Source organism: Piliocolobus tephrosceles, chromosome 9 (assembly GCF_002776525.5).
Source record: "Piliocolobus tephrosceles isolate RC106 chromosome 9, ASM277652v3, whole genome shotgun sequence".
Taxonomy (NCBI): domain Eukaryota; kingdom Metazoa; phylum Chordata; class Mammalia; order Primates; family Cercopithecidae; genus Piliocolobus; species Piliocolobus tephrosceles.
Genome location: NC_045442.1, coordinates 66,848,460 through 66,861,532, shown reverse-complemented (window position 1 = coordinate 66,861,532; position 13,073 = coordinate 66,848,460). Strand labels below are relative to the sequence as shown.

Below are 13,073 nucleotides of genomic sequence, written 5' to 3'. Positions count from 1 at the left end.
AAAGAAAGAAAGAAAGAAAGAAAGAAAGAAAGAAAGAAAGAAAGAAAGAAAGAAAGAAAGAAAAGAAAAGAAAATAGGAAATAGGATAAGGTTTGTTAGGCAGATTTAAGTTGATACCTTCTCCACTGATGAGAGTTTCCAGTGATTTAGCATCATCCTTCTGTTTCTGGTACTCAGCAGGAAACATCTTTACAAATGGAGATTTCCTTTATGGCTTTGAATTTCCCTTATAAAAGGGTAATTTTTACTCTGTTTTCACAGCTTCTCCCATGTCTGCAGTTTCTCAAAATGTTACGGGATCTCTGGGGTGTTGCCTTTTCTGGCCAGAAACCTCTGTGGCCACAGCACCATTGCCCAAATTCTTGTCCTGCATCCAGGAGGAATGAGGTACACAGACAAGTGAAGGGTGAAGAAGAGTTTTATTTAGTGTTAGAACAGCTTAGAGGAGTGGATAGTTCCTCTTTGTAAGCAGGTCATCCCATCCAGTGTTCAGCTGTCCACAGAAAAGAGGCCCTGGAGAGGATAGCTCCTCTCTGCAGGCAGGTCATTTGGACATTCCTGCAGGTCTCTGCCACTATCTGCAGAGCGAGTACTCCTCTCTGAAGCTGGTCCTCCCATCATCTCTGCCCTGCTCGTCCTCTGCCCCACTCTGGCTGAGCCCTGGGCATTTATGGGCCTCAGAGGGAAGGAAGTGCATGCCAATTCGTCCATGGGTGGCCATGGGAGGCCCAGAAGAGGCACCACAAGTCCCCCCACCAGTCTGCCAGTCTGCAGGACTGGCAGCCCAGCCCCCAGCCTTCAGACCTTCCTTGGCCTGAAGGTGGGGCCTTACTGGGGACCAGCTCCCTTCCACCCAGAAATCAATCTGCCTCCTGCTGCTATTCATGGCCCCTGGGCTCGGCCCCAACACCCCCTCGAAGATCAGAGGAGGCACCATGAGTGGAGAGAAGCCAGGCAGTGGGAAAAGACACCTCTGAGCTTGGAGGGATAGGGGAGTGTCCTTCCTAAGGCCACTGAGGGTGCAGCCTGCAGAGATACCCAGCTCCTGCACCTGAGAAGGCAGTCACAGCCACACCCAGGAAGGCAGATCCTGCCTGCTCCCAGACCTCCCCAAAGAGCACAGCTGCAGTTTGGATGGCTGTAGCCCTACCCAGGATGGTGAGTCTCCGGCATGCTCCGTAGAGCAGGAGGTATGGGTCTGAAGTTGCTGGTTGGGCAGTTGCAGCAGCACCCAGAGAGCTCTCCTCCCAACTCAGAAGGGGCAAGACTCCCCAGCTTTACGGAGTATGCAGCCAAAGCCGTGCCTCCCTGCTGCAGCCAGCATGATGGCAGCAGCCACTGCCATAAAAAATCATCAGCTTTGCCAGTCACAGTGGCTCACACCTGTAATCCCAGCACTTTGGGAGGGTAAGACAGGCGGATCAAAAGGTCAGGAGATTGAGACCATCCCGGCTAACATGATGAAACCCCATCTCTACTAAAAATACAAAAAAAAAAAAAAAAAATTAGTCGGGCATGGTGGTGGGTGCCGGTAGTCCCAGTTACTCAGGAGGCTAAGGCAGGAGAATGGCATGAACCCAGGAGGCAGGGCTTGCAGTGAGCTAAAATCACACCACTGCACTCCAGCCTAGGTGACAAAGCGAGACTCTGTCTCAAAAAAAATAAATAAATAATAAATAATAATAATAATCAGCTCAAAATCATTCTTATGCCAAAGGCATGTTTTGGAGTAGCATATTCTGATCTGCTAAAGCCATATTTTAGAGTAACATATTTTGGGTTTTTACAATAGTAAATCTTTCTCCTTTTCTGAAATGTGCATTTATGACCATAAACTTCCCTCTAAACATAATATTAGTTGCATCCCATGTATTTTGGTGTATCATATTTTTATCATTCAGTTAAAAGTATTTTCTGACTTATTCTTTGACTTGGAACTTATTTTGAAGGATATTGGTGTTAGAAGAAAAGTGTTAGACAAACTACATTTAACGGAGTTTAATTGAGCGAAGAATGATTCACAAATCGGGCAGTCCCTAGAACCAGAATAGGTTCAAAGTGACTCTGGTGGTTGGAAAGGATTTATGGACAGAAAAACGAAAATGAAATACAGAAAACGGAAGTGAGATGTGGAAACAGCCAGATTAGTTGCTTTGCAGCCAATCCAAAAGGCAACTAAGCATTCGCCTTATCTGAGCATGGTTTGAACCATTAGTTGCCTGTAAGTGGTTGAAGTATGACTGCTGTGGTTGGCTAAGACCTACTTGCTACAAGAGTAGGTTACAAGGCCAGGCATGGTCGCTCACGCCTGTAATCCTAGCACTTTGGGAGGCCAAGGTGTGTGGATCACCTGAGGTCAGGAGTTCAAGACCAGCCAGGGCAACACGGTGAAACCCCATCTCTACTAAAAATATAAAAATTAGCTGGGCATGGTGGTGTGCACCTAATCCCAGCTACTCGGGAGGCTGAGGGACAAGAATCACTTGAATCTGGGAGGTGGAGGTTACAGTAAGCCAAAATCATGCCACTGCACTCCAGCCTAGGTGATACAGTGAGACTCTGTCAAAAAAAAAAAAAAAAAAAAAAAAAAAAAAAGAGTAGGTTATAGTCTGTTTACACATCCAGTTAGGTTACAGTTCATTACTTACCGAGAAACCTTTAGGCCAAATTTGAACTATGTAAGGAGGCAGCTTTAGGCTAAATGTAATTTAACCCTTGTATAGTTTCAAACATTTTGATTTTTTTTTTGTTTACTTTTTGTTCTTGTTATTGATTTCTTGCTTAATTCATTGAGTAACATTCTCTGTAAATTTTTAATCCATTGAAATTTTTTGAGATATTTTATGGCCCAGTAAATGGCCAATTTAGGTAAATGTTCAGTATGCGCTTGAAAAAAAAGACATATTTCTTTTGTAAACCAAAAGCAAAATCCTAAGCTCCCCAACTGATTGAATGGACTCCCTCTGGGCCAAGGGAAACCTGAAAAAATGAATTCCCAATCATGATGGGAAGGGAAGTTGGATAGGCCTCATTATGCCCCCTCCCTTTTGGAGTTTAGGCACAACTGGCCAGCATTAATATTAAAATAGAGATCATAAGACTGACAAAACAGACTCTTTGTGGTAATAAAACACAAAATTCCAACCTAATTCTGGTATGGCATCACATGCTTTCTGCAGGCTGCCACCTATGAGACTTCATCTATGTAACAAGTGCCTTGGCTTCCACAACCCCCTTGTCTTAGCTCAAGCATTCCTTTCTACTGACTTCTTAAGCCTTTAGACAAAGCTTACTCTTTCAACCAATTGCCAATCAGAAAATCTCTGAATCTACCTATATGACCTGGAAGCAGTCCCCTCCCCACAAGACATCCCACCTCTTTAGGCTGAACCAGTGTACACCTTCCATGTATTGACTTATGTCTTTGCTTGCAACTCTTATTCCCTAAAATGTATAAAACCAAACTGTAGCCCAACCACCTTGGGCACACTTTCTTAGGACCTCTTGAGAACATATCCTGGGCCACGGTCACTCATATTGGCTCAGAATAAACCTCTTTAAATATTTTACAAAGTTCAGCCTTTTCATCAACACTTTGGTATATGTGTACAGTGTCCTATATATGTCAATTGAGTCAAGCTTATCATTGTATTGTTCAATTTTTTTGTATCTTTACTGATTTATTGTCCACTTGTTTTATCAGTTAAAGAGAGAGGAACGTTAACATACTTAACTATACAGTATGTATTTATTCTGTTTCATTACCTCAGTTTTCTTCTTTAGGGTCCCTTTTATACATGGGTTGGATCCTATCTTCCCCATCTATCACTTTTATATCTTTTTTTAACCAGTCTCCACTTTTGATTTTTTAAATTTCCTCTTTTTCACCTTCTATTTCTCTTATGACATTATTTATATTATTTATTCACTCTAGCTTGTTTTTATTTCTAAAATGGTTGGGGTTTTTTTTAGAAAAGAAAAATGTTTTTTTCCTAACTAAATTCTGTGTGAGCTCTTTTCAAATTTTCCTTGTGTCCAATTATCTCATCTCTTAATTTTTAGAATCCTGACTTATGCTTTAGTTTCCTAAATTCTGTCATTTTAAAAACTCTTCTACTTCATTAAAAAATATCAAATGAAAAATTTTATTTATTTTGTAGGGCATGTCTTTCCAGAGATCATTGCCTGATGACCTGTTACTATGCTAATCAACTTCTTTTTCTTAAAAAAAAAAAAAAAAAAAAAACTGAATGGGACTGGATTTCTCCTCTGCAATCCTTTTACATTGCTTTTGTTTAAATGAGACAGATTTTCGGGCAGTCCTCAATGGGGAGAATGGGAAAAAGAGTTCTTGGTCAAGATTGATGACTCTAGGGCTCCCTCTTCTGTTGTACTGAAAAATGTCTTTAAAATGGGCTGAAGAGTCTGGGAATGACTTCCTCTGTAGCCCTCCCCCAGTTTTGTCTGGACCTTCTCTTTATGTGGCGCCCTGTCTTGCTCAGTTTAGAGTCTACTCCCAGCCATTTTGCCTCTGTGTGAGGTTTTGTCGTAGAAAGAATATTTAGCTGGCAAGTTTCAAGATTTTATGGGGAGATTTCATGGGTTGTTGGGAGGATTAATTTACATGATAATTATAAATTCACAAGGTGCCTGGGAGATAGTGCATGTTAAATATGGGAAACTTACACTTATAATGATTAATACCCACTCATTTATCCCTACGTCCTAGTCCAACCCAGAAACACATGCTGTTTCCTTCAATGTGAGTCACTCTTTTTTATCTCCATGCCTTTGACCCTGTTGTTCTCCGCCCTGAAAACCTCTGCACAGTCTTTGCTACCTGCCAATCCTTCACGTGCATCTTGTTCTGGTAACATAGAGACCCAAACCCACTGCTCCTCTCCGAACCACGATAGCTCTTCATTGCTAAGCCACACATCCCAAACCACCTTAAAGTTTTATGCCAATGATCTCACTTTTATTTTGATCTTTTACTCTGCGCCAAGCTCTTTAAACACATTATTACCTCATTTCATCTTCACAGCAGTGCTCTGAGTTAGAGGCATAGTTGGATGGGTACCATTGTTGGTCTTATTTTACAGATGAGGACACTGCAGTTTAAAGACATAAATACTCGGATACAAGGTTAATTGTTGTTAGTTGAAAGTGGTACAGCTGGAATTTTGACCAGGCAGTCTGGCTCTCAGAACTGTAAGTTCAATTACGGTGCCAAAATGTATATATGGATGGTAGGCTCCTTTAAGGATGGAACCCTATTTTATGCTTCTTTGTAGCCCTCTCTGTGATCATTAGCACCTCGTGCATAATATGTGTTCATTAAAGACCATCAGTGAATAGCATGGTGGATGAATGTACGAATCCACCTGTGCTGGTCAAATGCATGGGGCTGTGGGGCTTTCGGAAGAAACTTTGCTAGCTAAAGGCAGATGAAAAAGTCTCAGACACTGTTCAGTTTCTTCCAAGAAGTCATTAGTCAGACTCTTACTCAGAACTTCTTTTCTTTTTTTCCATTCAGGTTTGCGCTCAGTGAGACATTTATGTTTTCACAAGCCCTTGGCCACTAGTAATCCATCAGAAAACCCCAACCATGGCTCAGCATGGCTGGTTGGCCAGATCCGATAGTAGACAGACCCTCAGAACATTCCCAAAACCCACACCAAATTTTTAAACTGTATAATCTAAGGACACTGCTCTCACAGAGAAGTAACAGACCTACTGTTCTTTAATAGAAATATCAGAAAATTGGGAGCTCAGGGATGAGTTAGAAATCCAATTTTTCCAGACATTGGAATTTCACTTGAATGTGGATTTACTAGCCAGCTGTATGAGCCAGGCTCCTGTGAGAGCACTGGCCTCAAGCCAGAAAACCTAGGTCTGCTCCCTGCTTTGTCACTTGTTGGTTGTATAATGTTGGGCAAGTACTTCTTGCTGGGTCTCAGTTTTTTTAATTAAAAAAAAAAAATAGGGATAACAATATTTTGCCTATGTCACAACATTGTTAGGTGCAGACGAAATAACACACACAAAACTCTTTGTAAACTGTAAAGTCTGTGTCAGACAAAATCAAGAGTAGGGGTCATGGAGCCAAATGCGAAGATGGGGGCTACCATTTCTAAACAGCTACCATGGGTCTCCTGAAGCAAATGAGGGGCAAGAAGGCAATCTGGTGAAAGGGAAGGATGAAGAGGAGAAAGAAAAGGAGGTAAAAGGCTACAAAATCTGAACAGGAGCTACAGAAGGGACAGAAGAGAAGGGGACCCTGATGTCTTTCCAGTTCCTCTAAGTATAGGTTCATTCTGGGAGATTCCTACAGTAAGCCTTATAGCAATCCTCAGTGTTAACATTGATTTAAAACAAAACAAATGCAGGTCTCTTCATCTGTTCAGTCTGCTATAACAGAAGTACCACAGACTGGGTGACTTAAAAGAACAGAAATTGATGTCTCCCAGTTCTGGAGGCCAGAAGTCTGAGATTAGGGTGCCAGCTTGCTAGGCTCTGGCAAGGGCCCTCTTCTGAGTTGCAGATGGCTGTCTCCTCATTTCATTCCAGTCCTCTGGAGCCTCTCTAATAAGGGCACTGACACCATTCGTAAGGGATTATGACCTGATTACTGCCCTCATGGCCTACTGCTTCCCAAAGTCTCCACCTCCTAGTACCATCACATTGGTGGTTGGGATTTGAACACATGAATTTTGGTGGAAACATAAACATTCAGTCATCACAGCGGGAGAGTCTACTTCTACCACTCATTTCCACAACATGCACATTCGCATTCTAGGTTCTTGTTTGGTTAACTGATAGAGTTAATGTGGTGGGGTGAACCTCAGACCAAAGGTGTTAGAAATGCTCTCTTTGTGCTCCCTAAATTGGGTCAATCTTATATGAAAATGTTGTCAGTATGAATTTGTAACCACCATAGGTTTGTTCATAGCCCTCGCCATCATGGGCTTAGATTTCTGTGCTAGGAGCCGGGCATGGTGGCTCATGCCTATAATCCCAGCTACTCGGGAGACTGAGATGGGAGGAGCCCTTGAGCCCAGGAGTTTGAGACCAGCCTGGGTGATATAAGAAGACTACCTCTCAACAACAACAAGGAAAAAGGTCTCCATGTTAAAACAGGAAAAAGCAAACAAACAAAACAAACAAACAAAAAACGTCTTTATCTGAATTTACTAGTGGTTGCTATACCTACCAGAGTCCTTTGAGTCTTTTAAAGTAAAACAGAAAGAACAGAAAAATCTAGCACATAGTAGGCAGTCAATAAATATTCACTGAATGAAGAATAAAGAACAAATATTACAGAGTAGCTATCCTTAAAAGCTCTCCATTAGAAAACCCACTTCTGTTACCTAGAAAGACAAAATTAAATGCATATATCAAAAATGTACATAATACATATACCAAAAAGCATAAATAAAATTGGAAAAAAGTAAGTGAAATACTAAGGAGCCAAAAATAACAAAGAAGCAAAAACTAGAGGGTAAACCAGGCCAACAGCCAGGGATGCCTTGAGGACACAGGCCAGGCCAGAGAAGACAGGACCTCAGGCTACGGTGACCACAGGAACAACAGGAAATAAGGTCGGGCAGGGTTGCAGAGTAGGGGAATTGAAGCTGAGACCACTCTACGTAAAAACCTAAACAAATACTCAAAGGGCTAATAATGTCAATCAAAGGATAGGCTGTTAAAAGGATCTATTTACTGGGAAAGTGAGTCCAGAAAAAAACTCGTTTTTCTCAGTCTTAAATCTGAGCGGAAGGATGGTCTCTCCTTAAACATCAGAACTACAGGTCTACCTTTCCGTATGCCACTTGCGTGCGTCAGAACATGCCAAGCCAAAAAATAAGCATAAATAAGTCTGAATCGGTAAAAACGGAAGGTGTCTCATAAAAGCATATGCAAACCCACTTTGGAGGAATGTTCTCAATCCTAAGCTTTGCAGGATTCCCACAGGTAAAGGGCAGCCAAGAATGAGCTCACAATCTAACACTGCAAGCAAAACCCTCAAGGAGACAATCCACCAAGCAGGAAGATTCAGCTGTATAACAAGATAAAGAATGAGCTGCACCAAAGGTTTTATGTATTGGCATAACTAGATAATAAAACCCAAAATGAATACATAGACATGTTTAAAATTTGTTTCAATAACTAGGAGACATAGTCATGAAATTTGGAAAAAGAATGAAACAGAGAGTTTACACACAAATCATTAAAAGCAAAAATTAACTAAACAAAAAAATTTCATAGGTAATACTGAGGGAAATGAGGCCACTTATGCTTTGCTGGTAAGAGTGAAAACTGGGGCTGGGCGCGGTGGCTCAAGCCTGTAATCCCAGCACTTTGGGAGGCCAAGACGGGCGGATCACGAGGTCAGGAGATCGAGACCATCCTGGCTAACACGGTGAAACCCCGTCTCTACTAAAAATACAAAAAACTAGCCGGGCGAGGTGGCAGGCGCCTGTAGTCCCAGCTACTCGGGAGGCTGAGGCAGGAGACTGGCGTGAACCCAGGAAGCGGAGCTTGCACTGAGCTGAGATCCGGCCACTGCACTCCAGCCTGGGCAACAGAGCAAGACTCCGTCTCAAAAAAAAAAAAAAAAAAAAAAGAGTGAAAACTGGTGCTTGTCCCTATGGGGGCTATTTATGGCAAATGTATTACAAAATTGAAAATGCATACTGTTCTGTTCCAGCAATTCAATTCCTGGGAATTTATTCTACAGATATCCTCCACATGTCCAAAAGGAGGTGTGTACAAGGTTATTTACTGCAACATTGTTCATCAGAGCAAAAGACTATAAATAACCCAAATGGCCATCATTAAAAGGCTGGCCCAATAAGTTACGGTTCATCCATATAACGAAATACTATGCAACATTTTTTTAAAATAAAAGATTGAGGAAATTATGTGCTATAAGGTAAGATTTCCAAACTGTATTAAGTAAAACTAAAGACAAAGTACACAGCAAGATGTATAATAGTGTTCCTTTTGTGTGAGAAAGGAGGAAAATTTTTTTAAAAACTGTTTATATTTGCATTTGCTTTTATTGGCATGATGAAACTCTGAGAGGCCTCCAAATAAATTAGGAAAAAAAAAAAAAACCAGTGGCACCTGTGGAGGTCAGTTGGACTGGAACAAATGGGGAAAGAGCCAGAGAAGGATTATTCACTGTATATTTTTTTCCACCACTTTGATTTGTGCATCTTGGTAAGTGTATTACCTAATCTTAAAACCCAAAGGATGAATTAATCGTACATTAGACACATCTGAAGTAACAATTTATGAATTGAAAAGAACAGGAGAAAAATAATGGCAACTCAGTACAAAAAGACTGAAAGTGGGAAATAAGAAAAAAACATAACAGACATGGAAGAGAGAGTGAAAAGGACTATTATATCACCAGTGGCATTCAAAAAGGCAAAAGGTAGGCTGGGCACGGTGGCTCATGCCTGTAATCCCAGCACTTTGGGAGGTTGAGACAGGCAAATCACCTGAGCTCAGGAGTTTGAGACTAGCTTGGCCAACATAGTGAAACCCTTTCTCTACCAAAAATACAAAAATAGGCCAAACCTAATGGTGTGTGCCTGTAGTCCCAGCTACTCAGGAGGCTGAGGTGGAGGATAGCTTGAGCCTGGGAGGCAGAGTTTGAAGTGAGTCAAGATTGTGCCACTGCACTCCAGCCTGGGCAACAGAGCGAGATCCTGTATCAGAAAAAAAAAAAAAAAAAAAAAAAAGCAAAAGGCAGAGCAAACGCGAGAAATGGAATATACGACACTATAACAGCCAAGATTTTTTCCAGAATGTTAAAGGATGTGAATCCTCAGACTCAGGAAGCACCACAGCTCCCAAACAGAATACATTTAAAGAAGTCATCTCTAGATATGTACTTCATAGTAAATTTTCAGAAAACTAAAACCAAAAAGATCTTAAAAACAGCCTCCCCAACACAAAAGACAAATTCCCTACAAAGAATGACAATTAAACAGTAGCAACAGTGGAAGCCAGAAACTGTGACATAATAACTTAGAAGCGCTGACGGGAGTCAACCAGCAATAACTTCAAAGGGTCAACCACCTCAAATGATAATTCAAGAACAAGGATGAAATAGACAGCTCAGACAAACAGAAACTGAGAGCATGTGCTACCAGAGAGATTCACTGAAAGCACTTCTAACACCCACTTCAAGGAAAAGAAAAATTATCACCAAAGAAAGCTAGATCAAAGAATAAATGAGCAAAGATCCTGGTAAACATGGGTAAATACAGACAAATATTGATTATATCAAACAATAGTACTAATAAATAATTTAGCAGAGGAAAAATGAGATGAAACTAAAATACTGGACAAAAATAACTTTCAGAATAACAAAAGATGATTTTATTATGTTATTTTTTTTTTTTTTTTGAGGTGGAGTCTCACTCTATCACCCAGGCTGGAGTGCAGTGGCGCAGTCTCAGCTCACTGCAACCTCCACCTCCTGAGTTCAAGCGATTCTCCCCGCTCAGCCTCCCGAGGAGCTGAGATTACAGGTGCACATCACCGCACCTGGCTAATTTTTGTATTTTCAGTAGAGACGGGGTTTCATCATGTTGACCAGGCTGGTCTCAAACTCCTGAACTCAGGTGATCCACCCACCTCGGCCTCCCAGAGTGCTGGGATTACAGGTGTGAGCCACTGCACCCGGCCAAAAGGTGATTTTAGTTAGCAGCATTCTGAGATCTTTGTATCCTTGGGAAGGCGGGAAGTAGTAAACAATTTTAGACTTTGTTTAGAATGCATATTAGCATTGTTATGGGTAACCACCAAATAATCAGAAATAGAGGTTGTAAGAGCTAAACTAGTAGAGAGTAAAGAATGTAATTTTTTTAAAGTTCAGTCAACCTAAAAGAAAGAAGGAAGGAGGGGAGGAAGAACACACAGAAAAAAGCAAGACAATAAACAAATATAAAATATTATGGTGGAAACAAACTCTATTAGAACAGTAATCACAATAAACATACACGGACTTAACACATAGTTAAACAGATAGTCCCTCAGGCTGGATGACAAAACAAAATCCAACTAATTGTGTTTAACAGAGGCCTACCTAAAATGTAAGAGCACAGCGAATTTGGAAGTAAGATGGAATACATCCATGCTGGGAACAAATCAAAAGAAAGCCGGTACACTTAAAAATTATTAAAATAGGCCAGGCACAGTGGCTCACGCCTGTAATCCCAGCACTTTGGGAGGCCGAGACGGGCGGATCACGAGGTCAAGAGATCGAGACCATCCTGGCCAACATGGTGAAACCCCGTCTCTACTAAAAGTACAAAAAAATTACCTGGGCATGGTGCCGTGTGCCTGTAGTCCCAGCTACTTGGGAGGCTGAGGCAGGAGAATCACTTGAACTCGGGAGGCAGAGCTTGCAGTGAGCCTAGATCGTGCTACTGCACTGCAGCCAGGCGACAGAGTGAGACTCCGTCTCAAAAATAAAATAAAATAAAAATAAAATGGTAGATTCCATGTTACATATATTTTACCACAGTTAAAAATAATACTAAAAAAAGGAAAGTTGGAATAGCTCTATTAATACCAGACCAAATAGACATTTAGGCAAAAAGCATTATTTGAGATAAAAAGAGCCACTACATGATAATAAAGAGTTCAATCCTGGAAGCCAACACTATACTAAACTTGTTTAATAAAGCAGCTTCCAAACATATAGAGCAAAAACTGACAGAATGAAAGGTATAGAGAGAAGTTAAACAATCTACCTTCATCCTAGTAGATTTCAACATGGCTCTCTCAGTGACTGTCTCAAAAGACCACAGATTTGAACATAGAACCCTGCTTCCAAAAATTAACAAATACATATTCTTCTCAAGTACACAGGAACATTTACAAAACTAAACATTTGGTAGACCATAGAAAAAATGTCAATAAACCTTAATGAATGGGTGTCACACAGACAACATGCTCTGACGACAATGCAACTATGTTAGAAATTCATAACCAACAGACAGCATTTAAAACTCCCATGACTGAAAACGTGGAAAGCACACTTTTAAATAACTTACAAGCCAAAAAAGAAATTATAAGAAAATGTAGAAAATATTTTAAAACTAGGCAATTATGAAAATACCACATCCCAAAACTTTAGAGACACAGTTAAAAGGATTCTTAGAAATGTAGAGGCTTAAAAGATTACTTACAGAAGCATTTCCTTACTGAAAATAAAGAAAAAGAAAGACTGAAAATTAATGAGCTAAGGGTTCAACTCAAGAAGTTAGAAAAAGAACAACAGAAGAAGCCCAAAGAAAACGGAAAAGGAAGGAAGTGAAAAAAAAAAATTTTATGACATTAACAAAATGGAAAATAATAATACACTGGAGAAAATCAATAAAGCCAAGAGTAGGTTGTTTGAAAAAATTAATGTGATATGTATAAATCTTTATCAAGACTGATCCATAAAAAAGAAAAAAGCAATTTTTTGAATCTTTTATCAAAATAGGGCATCACTACCAACTCATAAAGATTTTGTTTTTAAGAGAAAGAACATTGTAAACAACTTCATGCCCACAAGTGTGAAATTTTAGATAGTGTGAAGGATTCAGCAAAACATAACTTGCCAAAACTGATACCAGAAAACAAAACAGAAAACCTGAATAGAGCTACTGGATCCAAGACATGGACCCAGTAGTTTAAAATCTACCCAATTACACCAACAGAGTGCCAATCTTCTATAAGCCTTTTGCAGAATGGAAAAAAAGGAAAGATTTCTTCAGTTCTTTTGTCTCATTTTATGAGACAAAGGGCAAAACAAGAACTGCGGGTAACACTGTTGAGGGCTGAGGGAGAAGAACCTCAAAGTTTCACAAACTTGTAAAGAAAAGGCACTAAAGAATTATCTCAGGGTGAAGAAAACACCACCTGTGACTGCATTTTGGATCTTTAATATATGCACAATAATTACCATCTAAACTAGTTTTGTTAAAGGACCTCTTTGATTTCAGGTCACAGTTGTAGTTTATGTGGTAGGTGCTGCACATCAGCAAATGCAATCACGCTGCATC

At 40.4% G+C, this 13,073-nt stretch overlaps 1 long non-coding RNA gene across 2 annotated transcripts in view; it reads right to left on the bottom strand.

The window, feature by feature from the left end:
* Window positions 1-12,268, bottom strand: part of LOC111537892 — a 17,053-nt gene extending 4,785 nt beyond the window's left edge. Inside the window, exons 1-2 of one of the 2 annotated variants that reach the window (XR_002730142.1) lie at window positions 12,213-12,268; window positions 118-367 (exon numbers count right to left, since the gene is read on the bottom strand). This is a non-coding gene — a long non-coding RNA (uncharacterized LOC111537892). Of the gene's footprint in view, window positions 1-117; window positions 1,462-12,212 lie in introns of those variants that run through there. The other variant, XR_004229125.1, reaches the window with a different exon arrangement.
* Between the last annotated feature and the right edge of the window lie 805 nt (window positions 12,269-13,073).